Raw genomic sequence first — 14,408 nt, forward strand, 5'->3', positions numbered from 1 at the left:
GAGTGATGTAAGTAAATAATAAAGGCAAAGAATATATTTTTGTGATTTTTGAAAATTTTATAAGTTTCAGATCAAATACATAAGTAAATAATTTTTAAGACAGTTTGTATATCTATATAAAAAGAAACAAAAACCTTTGGCACATAGAATGGTGTTGAAACAATAAAGAATAGATCGATAGATTCTAACAAGTGTAGTCAACAAAAAAGTAAGAACAATGAAGATCAAAATGGTGCCAAATGATTAGATTCAATAGCCTTAGAAGAATTCAGCAAGAACTTCTCTGTAAAGACTACGTAGGGCAACACAATTCGTTAACCCTAAAACGGTGCATGCATGCACTATAAATAGTCTAATCCTAATATCAATAAATCTCAGGTGGATAGGCCCAACCCATTACAAAATGGACTATTCTAGTACAAAACAGTTGACACAACATTCTTTATCCCAACAATCTCTCCCTTTGTGTCAATTAAGGAAGGTAGATTCTTCAGTGATGCTGACGTTTCTGAACTTTGAACAACTTCGACATTAATCCAAGCAAAGTGTTGCGAACCAAGATATACCATTTGATCTTATCCGCGGAGCACTTCTTATCCGAAACATCATTCGCTTTGCATTGTTCAGTAATTCCTAAAATGTAGTTCATACAGGATGTAGAATAAAGATGCTTGTCTGATAAGAAGAACAAGCACCTCTGAACATTTTCGCCTTCTCGCAGTTCAAACGCCACGCTCCAGTTATCCTTTCGGATTTTCCCAGTTTCATCTTGCTGATATCATTCAGAGCTTCTTTAGGTTGCAATGTTGATTTATTTCGCAGGACAGCAACAATCTCCACATCCATTTTTCCAACTTCTTGAATGTAAGAAACTAACATCCTTTTCAAATGTGCCACAATTGGTTCAAATTTCTGTTCATCTTTTGACAAGAGAGTGAACAAAGAAATCCAATTGTATGGATTTAGGCACAGCAGATCATCGAGAGTAAATTCAAAATTTGATTTTCTTGCCCCCCGTGAAGCTTTGAACCGAGCATTGATAGAGCTTTCTATTTCAACCGGACCAAAGAATTTCACAGCTGCTATCTTCATCGAACTCCATGTCTCGTATTGAGGCATTCCGTGCTTAAGATAAACGGAGAAAAGCATGTGATTGACATCATTATCCGAAATTGGAGCTTTCTCAATCTTTTCAAAACAGCGGAATAAAAAGGCCTTCGGAGTAATCAGAAAATCAAGCTGAAATTCCGAAGTATTCTCCATCTCAAAGGAGACAACTGGCTCCAACCAGTAAACGTTCGGATTGTCAATTGCTTCGTTCAGAATCCGCTCCATGGACCAAGGAGGGAAGAGGGCCTTCTGAGTTTGGAGAGCGACCTGTGCATCACAAGCCTCCTTTTCAGCTGCTTCAGCTTCCTTTGCAACATGCTGAACTTCATCAAGATCTTTGTCACGTTTCTTTCTTTTGAGCTTTGACTCTTCATACAAATCTTCTTGTTTTTCATCATCGTCGTTAACCAATTTTCCTTTACCTTTCAATCCCGAAGCTTCATTACCCTTCGGACCTTTTGATTTCGGTTGTGGCTTTTGTTCATACTCACCAGAATCACCAGATGTGTTCTTGGGTTCTTCACCAGATGTATTCGTAGGTTCTCCCCCTTGTTTCGGAAGAGCATCCGATTCTGAAACACCTTCAATTCGATAAGCATGCAGAAGACTGGTTAGAGTTTTTCTGCGAAATGTTGTCGCACCGAGACAGTGAGCAACGAGTCACGAGTCTCTACAAGATTCTGCAAGTAAAGATTGATATCTGCGACACAGCTTTTGATAACAACTTTTTCGGATTTAAGATCATCAATCTGTTGGTTGGCATGAGACAACTTCACTGAAAGAACTTTTGTTTTCTCAGTTTTGAGTGCAAGCTGATCCACGATGTTGTTTTCAGTGGCCAGATCCTCCTGTAACTTCTCAATATTTGAAACGATAGAGGCACTCATCTCCGCATTATCTACCTTCAAGTCTAAATGAACTTTGTATAAGGCTTCTTTCTCCATTTAAAGAGTGGAGCCAATCTCGCAATCACCTTGTTCAAAGCTTCAATGTTTTTATCAGAGGAACTCCGAAAATCCTCCATAAACTGAGTAACATCAGCAAATAGTTTTTTTTTTACTTTTTCGGTCGTTTCACGAACTGTCTTCTCAGAGTTCTCAACTGGTTTTGCAGATGCATCAAGACTTTTGGAATGCTCCTTGGTGAGAGTCTCAATTAATTCTTTGACAAACTCAAGGGAGTATTCACTGTTGGACGATGTTTTGGAAGACTCAAGCAGAGTATCCAACTTTTCATTGAGGGTCTTGAACTGCCCTTTCGTCATTGGTGCCTCATCATCATCACTTGATTGATGAACAATAAAGGGACTATAGTGGAAGTCTTGAATGTCGTCCTGATCATCACCAAAAATAGTATCAAGATCATTAGCCCTTAAGAGCGAGACAAGAAAAGAACCGAAACCAACAGTAACACCAAAAGCACCTGCCCCCGTATTAGATACGTTGACAGTCACTTGAGGTGAACTTGTGGTAGTGGTTGTTGTTGCAGTCAAATCAGTGTACAGGGGAGTAGATTGAGCAACAAAGATCTGTGGTTGCGAAACCCCAACATATACATTGGGACAAGGAGCAATGGTGATGGGTGTAGAGATTGGTGTAGAAGTAGCAGTAGGAGAAGGTGGAGGAGAAGGAACCTGAAAGGAATCATCTATCATGGGAATTGAAGTGGAAATAGGAGATGATACTTTCGCAGTATACTAAGTAGGATTTGGCTCCGAGACCATGGGTTGCGAAGTGGTTGCGGTATCTTCTGTTTCATTGCGAACAACCTCACGCTCATGTGGATCAGAGTGAGTGCGTGATTCAGAATCCTCTTGAACAAGAGACGGAGACCTAGGCTTCCGAGCAGCCTTCTTTACTTTCTTCTTTGGAGTGGCAGCAAATTTGGAAGGTCCTGACTTTCCTTTTCACTTTCCTCCCTTCTTTGGTTTTCCAGCCTCGTCAATTGCCTTTCGTAGAGCATCAAACATAGGGCGAATTCCTGAAGCAGGCTTCTTCCGATACTCATTAATAACAACATTATCTGCAGGAACAAAGTTGAGCATAGCCTCCAGAAGAGAAACAAAAAAGTCGAACTTCGTAGGATCCGATACAATGAAATCTGAAGTATAGAAGATCGGAATCGCAGCAAACACAGAGTCATCTGGAACTTCAATCTGAAGGTGAAACAGAGCACGTTTTACAATAATTGACCAAAAACGAGTGCATGAAATTTCAGAGTGCCTCGTTGTAGAGAGTGTGCTATGAGCTAGTTGAGCCTAGAGGTTTGAACCATAATCAAGGTTAATCCCGGTGTAGAGGCCCTAGATGATTGTACAGAACAGCTTCCTAGCACTGTCTGACCTAGTAACTCGTTTTGAAAAACTCTTGAAAAGTAGAGTGAAGAGTCCATTCCACATTGATGGAAGGTTAGGTTTCCTGAACTTTGACAGAAGAGTGTTCTCACCAAGATAACCCATCTAGAAAAACATCTCGATGATGGCAGCTGAGGAAATCGACTCAGGATCGACAAGACCCTCTGTTGAAGGAAACCCTAGCATCCTGCAGAATTGGGTCTTCGAGATGGAGGTTTTGTGAGAGTCGATCTCAAAAGTGATGACTCCATCATTAGGGCTGTGGTTTGCAGATGAATATGCCTTCGAGAAATGAACTAAGGGCACATATTCGCCCATTGTTAAAGCTCTATTAAGAGGAGAATACCTTAAACACTCGATCAATGGTTTGAGAGCTTCAATGTATCAAGAAGAGTTCAGATCTAAGGACAAGTTCTGATTGGGTTTGATGTTAAGCATGACTGTTGTTGCAGTTTGACCGACATGAGAAGTGGTTTCAGACGAAGCAGCCATGGAAGCAGTTGGAGACGATGATGAACATGTTGGATTAGTGTCTAAGTCCATAACTATTTTGGTATGTACTTGACCCGATGGTGCATGGTCCTTTTGGGTTGCCTTCACCAAAGCAACTTGATAGGATGAATTATGGAGAGAGAGGATTAATTATGATTTATTAATATATTATGAGAATAATATATTAAAGGAGAAATCATATTGTTTAATTAATAATAGTCAAGAATTAATAAGAATTAATTTTGTGGCTAAAAGACATTAATTAAATAAAGGGGACTAGAACTATCAATTGTGTGATAGTTGAATATTGGGCTAATGGACTCCATATTAGAGGAGTGGACGAATTCTATGGGGAAACCCATTAGAAATCGTCGAAGGCCTCTAAGGAGGGAGTCCATGGGCTGCTTAGGGCCTAAGCAGTCAAATTAGGGTTTCCTTGTTAGATGACCCTAATAGCCTCACTATTTAAGGACCCATAGGGCACCAAAAACGTGGCTAAGAGTTTCCTTAGGGTTTCTAGACGTTTTTGAGTGCCTATCCTCTTCTCCTTCTTCATCCTCTTGCTCTTGGTGTTTGTGAGCCATTAGAGGAGTGACACTTGTGACTCTAAGCTTTCAGAAGTCAATTACAAGAAGGAATAGATTGTTATTACTACATAACAATCAAAGGTAAGATCTAAACCTTATTCTTATGTTAATATCGATTATCACATGCTAGACCTAGGGTTTAAGGCTTTGGATGATTATTGCATGTTCATTAGACAAACTAGATCCAAAGCTTTAGGGTTTGCATGTACACCATAGGAATGTTGTAGTGCTCATAACCCAATAGTGGTATCAGAGCCTTAGGCTGTTTGTTTATGAATTTGATGCTTATTTGATCGAAAATTGCTTAAAAATCGAATTTTTTTCTGTTCTGACTGCTTGACTCGCCGAGTCACTTGGTGAACTCGCCGAGTCTGCTGTACTCGACGAGTCCAGGCCTGGACTCGACGAGTCAAAGGGTCTGGCAGCATTTTTTCGCGATTTTCTTGCTGTTTTGGCTTGGGATACTTACTATAAACGTTTTTAATTAGTAAAATCCGATTTTTATTGATTTTGGGTGAATATCCTTGCCAAAATAGTAGATAATTACCAATTAATCAAATATTTGTTGCCTTATAAGATAATGTTTAATTATTTTAGTTATTTGGTGAATTATCTTGTAAGTAATTGGACTAGGTCAAAATTAGATAACTATAATTAATTGTTAATTGCCTTATTTGAATTGTTGATCTAGAATGTTCTTGATAAAGTTTGGAAAAGTTTCAATTTTCACCCTTTAGGTTTTTTAGTTTAAATTTGAACATTAAAAGTTTTTGTTTTGAAATTTAAATAGTTGAACCCTAATATTTTGAAATGTTTCAAAACTTGCCCTCAAGTTTTGGAATTTAAATTTTGATTAAAAGTTTAATTTTTTTGAAATTTTAAATTCTAAAACCCTAGTTTTGAAAAAGTTCAAATTACACCCTTATGGTTTTATTAAGTTAATTAAAGGTATAATTAAAAGAAAGATAATAAATCCATAATAATATGGTTTATATTTAATTTAAATTAAGAGTGTAATTTATAAAATTAAACCACCTAGTATTTTAAAAGTGTAAAATACACCTTATACTATATATATAACATTAAAAGTCTAATATTATAACTTAAACTGCTAGTCTTACCGTTAGTAGGCCTCATTCACGAAGCTGGTCTATAAGGGGTGTTTAAGGAAATTGCCTATAAAATGGCGATTGAATGAGTATCCACTCTTACCCACCGCACTCTTGACTAGTGGAGGGTCGTTAGCCGAACGGGTAGGATAGGGAAAACCCTCTCCTCATTAAAAGTATAATGAATAAAGTAACTAAATGTTTTTACTAAATTCCCAAATCTTAGTTACTTTAGGAAAAAGTGAAATCGATGCAATTCCATGGAATTACACTTTGTACCCTTGTCGAGACAATTAGTGGAGCGTGTGTGGTTAACCGACACACTAAGTTGGGTTTGGCATTGGTAGCGAAGGGTGACTCGATGTTTGTCATAGATCGATGGAGCGTGTGTGGTTAACCGACACGTCGATTAGGTGACTGTAACATTGAGGGCACCACGTACATTCGTATGGTTATTCACACCTTATTTGTGATCCTCGGCATCCTAGTCACAAATGAAGGGCATAATCGAGATTAAAAACATGACATTGAAAAGTTCAATGAATCTCAAAAAATCTAGGAGTTTCAATTCATTTAAAACTTAACCTTCTTTTCGTTTTTCATGGTGGAAATTGGCAAATCGTCATTTACGTACCTTCAAATGTTCTGCAAGTTGGATTACGACATCCCTCTTCCAATTTGTAGGATATTGTGTTGGGTCCTAGCCTTAATATCTCATTTGGGTGTTTTATTAAGGACTCAATCAACTAACTTGAATTTTCTCCTGTTTCATAGATGTCAAAGTCTGACAACTATGGTCTTCCTAAATCTGTTGGAAACAGTTTTCCACATGAAGATGATGTTCCACGATTGGATTGTGGAAATGGAAATCATGCTTCATTTCCTCCACCTTCTCCAATAATTCTCCCTGACCCACATGTTTCGAAGACTTGAAAAGTTCAAGGTCACTCAAGCCCTATTGGCAAAAGACACGAAAATGGAAAGTCTATATGTGCTCATGTCTTGGATAAAAGGTTACATATTGATAGATTGGGATTGTTGGGTGTCAATGTTTAAAGGAAGTTGGCTGTTGACTTGGTTCTTCAGTCACTTCTCGAATCATATGGTAAGTTCGTTAGAGAGTACTATATGATGGACCACGACATGACCCTTATTGAGTTGACTTATTTGCTTATTGCTGCTGAATCAGAAATGATTTGGCGCACTGGTCGGCAAATTTGTCTGGTAAATCAATATCCCAACCCTTTATGGGCAATGGTAACATTGGAAGTCCAGAAAAGTTTTCTCTACGCAAGAGAAAGGCTGAGTCTGAGATAGTCCTGTGTACCATTCTAGAGAGTCCATAAGTTTTTACTGCCAAAAGAAGGGGCATTGGTTACGAAGCTGCCCTGACTGCCTGAGAGATCTAAGAGATGGGAGAGTCAAGATGTATGACGCTGCTTCAGGTAAAATCCACTATCTAACTCTATTAAGTTCCTATTTGGAGATTCTTAATACATGATGTGATAAGATTACATCTCGATGTTTTGAAGGATCGAAGAAAGGAAAGGAAGCTTAAAGGAAGGAGCAAGCTGAGTCTGATCGCGAAGAAATGGATTTCGATCGCATGATTCAAGGATCAGATATTTAAGCTACTACTTTAGAGTTAGGATAGATTGCTAAGTAATATTTACATAGTTTTCATTAGTAATCGCATTGTAAGGACAATATTTTTCCGCAATAAAAATAAATTTTGATTTATCTTATTTATGTTTCCTTGTAATGGATTTTATGAAAATTGGTGTTTGAATGGTTATATTGTTAGCAATATTGTGAATGGATTCGATTCTTAGTTATGTTATTTGTGGTAATGTCAGAAATTTACCAAATGAGGAAAGATTCTCATCGCCCAAGTTTCAATTGGACAGAAACTTGGAATCATACAACTGGTATTGTGTGACGAATGAGAACCTTCGTATTTGGAAAATTGAGTCTAATTCCTTGATTCACATAAGTATATGTGTCAAGTGAAGGATAATGAGATCTGATACACAATGTTGTGCACTAGTCAAGTCTACCACAAAGAACGATAAAATGTTCGTCATGATTTGCTAAAAGATTAGTAAATATGATTATACTTAAAAGATTAAGTATGATTCTGAATCATTGAAAAGTTTCAATGAATGGCAGAACGAATAAGAACAATCAATTAGGAAAGAAAGATAAAAGTTTCTCCAATCTAAGAAGAAGGGAGAGTACTTTTGTATCATGTTTATGATCGTCTTAAGAACCATATTACAATTCATCCTCTAAGGACACCTTAGTGCACTAGTATGGCTAAGAAGAGTAGTCGAGAATTGTCAAAAAAAATGGGTTAAGTCAATAAGATGAATCGTACTTCGTTCCAAAATCAAGTTTTAGAGTCGTACTCCAAAATTGTGATTTGAGTGACATCCTCTTAAGAAATTTAACACACTCATCAAATGTGAAGTAGGAAAATGTTTTCTTGCTCTTGCACATTTGAAATTGGTAAGTTGTGATGTCTTGGATAAGACAAAGACCAACTAGTACCAAATTGTGTGTAGGTTTGTCTTGATAAAGACACACACTAACTCTTGAATATTTGTTTTGTCGAGAAATGTTTCTTGACAAGAGAATATTATATGTCAAGAGGTCAGTGGGAGTCTAAAGATCTTGAAAAGTTTCAAGAACAAATCAAGAAGTAAACCTATTAAACACTAGCACACGACTTGAGGATTGTAACCTATCGTGTTGACAAAATTTTATTTCTGTGCCAATCTAGTTGAGTGATTATGCATATGAGTTCTACGAGCTCTCAATTGAATGCATAAGGGCAAACACCTTGATCAATGAAAGTACATTGACTGGCATAGGTGAGCTGCTAAATAACTTGGAAGCAATGGTGGGACTCTTGATGGCAAGAAATTAAGAATGAACAAGTTCTGTCCATAAGAATTTTAATTTGTCACAAACATTATCTTACGATTATGCTTATGACAAATTCACATGGATAGGAACACATACACCATAAAATCTAAGTGTCATAAGGTTTATCTCCTTCATGAAAATGATTGTGAGGAAACGCTTTCACTAAGAGAGATTTTAAGGAGATAGAGATTATGTAAATTGCATTCTCAAATTCGATAATGATTACGACATCCCTTTTCATAGTTCGAATTGTGAGATTTGGCAATCGGTCTGAACATTTGGGACTTAGTAAAATAGGTTTTGAATTAGTTTAGACACACATGTGAGCTGCCTTAGGAAAGGTGTGTGATTTTGAGAAGCTTAGATAAAGGCTTATCGAAGCATATCGTATTAGAAACTAATGAACTTTGGAAGTCAATAAGTATTGTTTTCTAGAAGTTTAGCTGGTTTCTGAATACGTGTCAAAGCTAGTGGGAGCATAAATGTTATGCTGGAATGGATATAATCATCATGTTAGTGGGAGCATGATTATTACTTCAGTATTGCAAGTTGGCAATATTAATTATAGAAAAACAAAAGTTTCACTTTGCAAAGTTGCAGGGGTAGAAAAGTTGTTTTTGCTACAATTAAGGGAGAGAATATTATACTTCGTTTTAAATCTAAAGGTTTAGATCGATAAATTTTGATAAAATTTAGTCAAAAAGATATATGAATGTTATGTTGAAAGGATTCAACGTAAGAGAATTCTATATATGGAAATAATTGTTGCGTTCTCACACTCGATTATGATTACGGCATCCCTCTTCATAGTTCGAATCGTGAGAACATGGCAAATAGAAATAGAAATATTATAGCAAAAGACTGGTAAAGTATCCTGTCATTGTAATATTTGACCGTTCTAAAATTTTCCGAATGCCTAGGGCATTAAGAGGGAAAGAGGACTAGAATCGGATTTGACCGAATTAGTTAAACAACTGTCAAGGATAATCTAAAGTTCGCCAATGATTGGTCGCTTGTGAACAGTTGGAAGTATAGTAATGGAAGGACCATATTGACATTATTATTATTAGATATGATTCTATTAATAATGAGTTGTCATATGGCAAATATGGAAATGTTTCCTTATTGGGAGTTGAACGTTAAGAGTTTATGTGTAGATTAGAAAAAACTTTTATGCAAGAAGGATGTTCAAAGGAATGTACTTTGAATGTGAGACTTCATGTCTATGGAATTGTCTTGCAACAATCTCCAATAGAGCATTTTGTAAATTCATTGGCCGAGTCTTGCTGACTTTTGTGCCATGACATTACGAAAGGACCATTGCATAAAGTGTTAGAATCTAACATATTCTATAAGTGGCAATAATTTGGTATTCTTACACTTATGGTAAGGATTGGAAATTGTAAAATGAGTGTGATTGAAAATGTTATTCAATTATACTATTTCACAAAGTAAGGACCATAAGTAAACATAGTGTGCATGCTAAGAGCATGGGACAATTGTCGTTATAATTCAAGTAAGAAGTTGATTACCCGAAACAACAAATAATGAGTAATCAATATGGTGATTAAATAAAATTGTTTTATTTATACTCAAAAGTTTGGGGCCATATAAGATTAGTATTATTCTTGTGTTTCAATTTGCATGTTTTGACTTCCTAAATAATTGAGTTATTTGAGAATAATCGAATTATTTGAACGTTCCACAGTCGCTCATACTTTGGGAGTAGGTATGAAAGAAGATTGTCATGAATTGGTGTGTAGATTGTCTAAAGTGTATTAGACATAGCAAAAGTTTGCTACAACGTTCATGAGTGCTTACGAATATGACTTGAGCATTGGATTAAACCCACGCTCACTTGGATCGCTTCATGGATTTTATCACGAGTGATTGGTGAGACGATAATATCTTGTATTCTTGAAACCGAGATGTGTGAGTTGTATCTTGCGAGTCAGTTGCACATTGATAATACGTAAATGCACCAGTGACTTGGTGTTATAAAACGTATTGTTGTGTGTAATTCGGTGAGTGAGTACAAGCGAGCATTGAGTCGAAGTTTATCCGTTCCTTTTACCAAAAGTGGGATAAAAGCGATATATGTGGGCCCCTCGATGATTTAGTGATGACACCCTAAGCGCTTGGCCAAGCCAGGACTAAGTTGATGTGTTCAATTGTAGTCTGTTGTCAGTAGTCATAAATCGGAAGTCGGGAAACAATATATAGACAGATAGAATGATTTAAATCCATGTCTCAGTCTATACGATATCAAGAATGGAGGAATATATGATCCCTTATCTAAAGGACACACTTCTGATAAGATCAGAGTTGACAGCGGCTTTTGAAAGCTACGATTGCGGATCAGGATCTGAAGTCATACGCAGAATAGTTATTAGACTTATCCAAGTGGAAGACTATTGGATTAGTGTCTAAGTCCATAACTATTTTGGTATGTACTTGACCCGATGGTGCATGGTCCTTTTGGGTTGCCTTCACCAAAGCAACTTGATAGGATGAATTATGGAGAGAGAGGATTAATTATGATTTATTAATATATTATGAGAATAATATATTAAAGGAGAAATCATATTGTTTAATTAATAATAGTCAAAAATTAATAAGAATTAATTTTGTGGCTAAAAGACATTAATTAAATAAAGGGGACTAGAACTATCAATTGTGTGATAGTTGAATATTGGGCTAATGGACTCCATATTAGAGGAGTGGACGAATTCTATGGGGAAACCCATTAGAAATCGTCGAAGGCCTCTAAGGAGGGAGTCCATGGGCTGCTTAGGGCCTAAGCAGTCAAATTAGGGTTTCCTTGTTAGATGACCCTAATAGCCTCACTATTTAAGGACCCATAGGGCACCAAAAACGTGGCTAAGAGTTTCCTTAGGGTTTCTAGACGTTTTTGAGTGCCTCTCCTCTTCTCCTTCTTCATCCTCTTGCTCTTGGTGTTTGTGAGCCATTAGAGGAGTGACACTTGTGACTCTAAGCTTTCAGAAGTCAATTACAAGAAGGAATAGATTGTTATTACTACATAACAATCAAAGGTAAGATCTAAACCTTATTCTTATGTTAATATCGATTATCACATGCTAGACCTAGGGTTTAAGGCTTTGGATGATTATTGCATGTTCATTAGACAAACTAGATCCAAAGCTTTAGGGTTTGCATGTACACCATAGGAATGTTGTAGTGCTCATAACCCATCAGAACAATGCATAGAGTAAATGGTTTTTGCGTGAGAGAATTTGAAAGTGGTGAGAAAATCATTCATCGATTAACCCTTTTATACCTCATTGGTGGAGAGAGAAAGCCAGCTGTAGACGGTTCCGTTTCCCTAAAAAAAGCGCCTGAAAAGGCATGACACCATTGACTAAGAAAATCCTGGTAACCATATTTAGTGTTACTCGATCCTCATCGGTAGTCAATTGAAATGCCCTACTCTTCACCACAGGAGTCTCCGCCTTGCCCTGTCGACCATCAGTAATCCTCAAGGTGGCTGGTGTAGGCGCCGCCACTGCCCCCTGACAATCTCGGACAATTGGCCTTTTTTATGGCTGGTCTGATTGCAATGAAAACAAATCAGTGCATCCCGAGGGCATTCCCTAATCATGACCGGTTTGACCACATCTGAAACAACCTGGACCTACTGCTCGACAAGCTCCAACGTGTGGCTTGTCGTAATTGCCGCAACGGCTCTGGACCTGTTGGCCTCTGGTCTGTAAATCAAAAGTCTTGGGCTTCTTATCCTAGCCTACTACTGTCTGCAACTGCTCCAGCTTGCGTTTCGTCCGAATCTGTAGCTCGATCTCCCATTCTCGGGCCCTCATAAACATATCATTCAAGGTCTTTCATCTCGAATAACTCACAAACTCTTTGATCTCACCCTTTAGGATGTCATGATATCTCATTCTCTTCATTTCTTCATCTACAACATACTGCGGAACCAATAGGGCCCTCTCTCGTTACTTGGCGGTGATCTTCACCACAATCTTTGTAGTTTGATGAAGGTCCTGAAACTCCCACACTAATTATTGCTCCTCAATCGCTGGTGCAAACTCCTCGTGAAATCTCGTAAGAAACTCCCCCCAAGACATGGCCGTTACCGCCTCAATCACGACAGCACGAATGACCCCCTTCCACTATTCACGGGCTCGGCCCCTTAGAAGGTAATAGGCAATTCCCACCTTCGCCCTGTCATGGTAGAAGCTCGTTTGCTAAGCATTCTCCATGTCAACGATCCATTGGTGGATGGAAATGGGCTATATGAACCTAATCATATACAACTTTTAAAGCATACACTTAGCAAATAACTAAGTCAATATCACTTCCAAGTAACACATAACATCTAATCCTCCTAGTCTATAAGGCATCACAAAAATCAGGCAATTCTATCGTATGATCCGTGAAGATATCTGTAGCCCTACTATAGCATGCAATTCACATATCTGATATAATAATCGTAACACATGGGTATGGGTATTTAGGGAACCACTTACTTGAGCTCGGTTGATTGCATGCATCACACCCCCTTTCTACTTGATATGTAATTTCTTTCTTGAAAAGATTATCAATTCCTCAGTTTGAGTTCTAACACACTCGAAAGTGTATGTTAGGGAGCAAAGTCACGCTTGGATGTGGAGTGTCGTGCTTACCCTCTTATATATGTAAATGGGTTGAGTCTTTCCTATAAATAGGATGTGAGTGACTCCCATTATGTAAGATCTTGTATTTAGAGAGCATTAGTTTTAGAGAGAGAATTCTTACAAACCCATTTGTACTCTTTCTAACAATACTAATGAGAGCTTAAAAAGATTTATTTACTCCATGTGTTCATGATTTCTATGATGATTCACTAGATCTTTCATATTCTACACATGTCATCATAAAACACACCACTACAGTTTGTATCAGAGCGGGTGTTCTTGATTTGATCAAGAATTGATCCATGATGGCATTCTAGATTTGGTTATTCTTCATTTTGATCTTTGATCTTCGTGTTTTAGAGAGTTTGGATTCTAGAAATCGAATTCATCTTTGATTCTATTCATAATTCAATTTTCTTCACTAGAATTCAAGTGATTTTTACTTTTTCTCTCTAGAAAACCCATTCAAAATCATTTTCTCTCTCTAGAAAAACTCAAGATCTTATGAGTTGATCAAAGATGGTGGAAATGGTGCACTTGGAGTATGGTTATTGGATTGTGATCGTTAAAGATGTCAAATACAAAGTTGGTTTAGAAAAATTCATTGGTTTAATATTGAAAGGTGGGATGATTTCATGGGATACTTTGATTTCTTATAGAGGTTTGAAGGATGATCATGGAGGATTGATTTTTCAACCACTTTCGAAGATTGAATGCTTGACTAAAATTTGCAAAAACTTGATATCTGAGAGAGATAGAAAGGAAGGAAAAGAAAGAGAATTGTTTGATAAGATTTTCATTTCTCTTATTGAAAACCCGAATGATCTTCTTGCTCTTAAGTTTGTTGAAGTTCTAGACTATGGAGTTCAGTGTGATGTTCTCGATGTTCTTGAAGTTCATGACAAGAAGATTCAAGTTGATTCTCATAAAGGTGACAAAGTTTTTTGCTCGATTGGATTTGATGTTCTCGATGTTCTTAAGTTTGTTGAAGTTCCTGGATCGTTGAAGAACATGAAGAACACAAATAACGTGTTGTACAATACGCATCGTGGGTGGTACAATGTTCAAATTGGAGATTTTCTCATTGCAACAAAAGAACCAAGATCTTCTAAATTTGATTCGTTCATTGAATTCTCAAATGAATTCCAAATGATACGTTCGTTGCAATAAAAAGGTA

The sequence above is a fragment of the Lactuca virosa genome, chromosome 4 (assembly GCF_052849685.1).
Source record: "Lactuca virosa cultivar CGN04683 chromosome 4, Lactuca_virosa_CGN04683_v6, whole genome shotgun sequence".
NCBI lineage: Eukaryota > Viridiplantae > Streptophyta > Magnoliopsida > Asterales > Asteraceae > Lactuca > Lactuca virosa.